Consider the following 1,869-nt stretch of genomic DNA (forward strand, 5'->3'; position numbering starts at 1 on the left):
GTAGTTTTTTGGTGAAATTTCCTAGTTAAAAAAAAAAGAAAGTTTTTCATATGAACTCAAACACCCACATTAATTATCACCTGAGTTGAAAATCTCCAGATCTATCACATATTCGTGGCAAGTGATGGAGAAGAATAAACAACAGAAGTAGTAGGTTGCCATTCTGCATGGACCAGCTTGGAAGAAGTAACACACATTTTGTCAGTGAATTTCAAATATACTAAATAGCAGCAAAAACCTGTTGAGACCTCTTAATGACTACAGCTCTCTCTTCAGTTCCACTGTCCAGTCCTGCTTTGGCTCAGAGCAGCTGGAAGTAAGCATTATAAGAAAATATTTGATTTACCCATGAAGCTTAGGATTCAACTGGGCATATTTGGCTGCTCTACTGAGATAGCACATGCACAATTCTTCTCTGTATCATTCCAATTTTAGTAAAAAATATGGAACACTTCACAAATTTGCGTGTCATCCTTGCACAGGGTCCATGCCAATCTTCTCTGTATCATTCCAATTTTAGTAAAAAATATTCCTTAAATAAATTCCTTCACTCATCTTTCACTTTATGAAGACACAAGGCATGATCAGTTACTAGTTGGATCACAGGAGCTGAAAAGGGCTGAAACATTCTCATTACTCAATAAGGTTGGTGCAAGTGCAGACTGATCAGGAAAAAGTCTTGACAAGCTCAGTATAGTCGCCAAAAATAGTCTTAAGAAATGCTGATAAGAATTGGGAAAAAATTCTTTACTGAACATATCCAAAACCCCCAAAGCATGATTTTAGGATGAGAAAAACAAAACATTTATTAAAGCTTCAGTCTTCAGATTGGCAATAAAACATTCTGAATGAAACTTTCAAAGAAACTCATGATGAGTCAGTCACCTAGCATTTTCAGGTGAAAGCATTAGAAGTTTGATACATCTATAAGTAATTGAAGACAAGGAAACATGATGAGGCAAACTCAGTAAGTTGAAAAATATTGAGAATATCTGGAGAACATCACCTGAATTTCTTGGACTGAAGAGTATGCCTGCAATACTGTCCTGTGGGATTCCTTGGGGGGGGAGAGTGTGGAAGGGAAAAATAGCAACAAAGATTAACAACAGCATTTTCTATCTATTCCTTCACTGGAACCTACTGTCAAGACACATTATCTCATGAAAACATCACCACAAGGAAATATATCTTTAAAATTATCTACATAATTCATCTTTATCCACTGCTAAAAAGGGATCAGCCATTAGAATTCAGTTATCCTTACGCAAAATATAGCTCTGACCACATAGAAAAAGAAGAGCTAGGGAAAAAATATTGAGAGAGAAATCACAACTCGACAATAGCCATAATAATGGAGCATTTGAAATTGTACAATAATTGTCTATATTAGTGATGGGATGGTATTGTTTCTTTCACAAAGTTCATACCAATGTTCCCATTGTGGTTGGTAGTTTTTACTCTCCTCTACATGAGCTGCAACAGTATCCATTAAAATTAGACCTAGTGCTTTCAAAATAGTTTCCACTCATTAGAAATAAAATAGGTACAAAGAAAGGGTATAAAGTTGCCCAGAACTTCCAGAAATGATGGCCAAAGGCTTGGGGGGGGGGGACGGGGGGGACACACACACGACACCCACCAAAAAACCCCTTGGTTTTGAGTTATTGCCCTTTCCCCAGAAAGGTAGATATCTCAATTCAAATGAGAATGATTTATCAAAAAAATAAACTCAAATGTCTTCAAAACACAAAGGTCTCAAACATTTGTCATACATTTATAACTTTCATTCACCCGAATCCAGAAAAAGCTAGCCAACTGGCCTTACAAATTAGAAAAGTTTTCATACCTCAAAAATCTCAAAAAATGTTG

General features: G+C 36.2%; 1 non-coding gene across 1 annotated transcript; it reads right to left on the reverse strand.

The window, feature by feature from the left end:
* Positions 1–437: 437 nt before the first annotated feature.
* On the reverse strand, positions 438–544 carry LOC148054146 (U6 spliceosomal RNA). The gene has a single exon (XR_015707645.1). It is a non-coding gene; the product is annotated as a U6 spliceosomal RNA (small nuclear RNA).
* Positions 545–1,869: the final 1,325 nt, after the last annotated feature.

This window comes from Nipponia nippon, unplaced genomic scaffold (assembly GCF_047370975.1).
Source record: "Nipponia nippon isolate SJK-2023a ecotype South Korea unplaced genomic scaffold, ASM4737097v1 scaffold_33, whole genome shotgun sequence".
NCBI lineage: Eukaryota > Metazoa > Chordata > Aves > Pelecaniformes > Threskiornithidae > Nipponia > Nipponia nippon.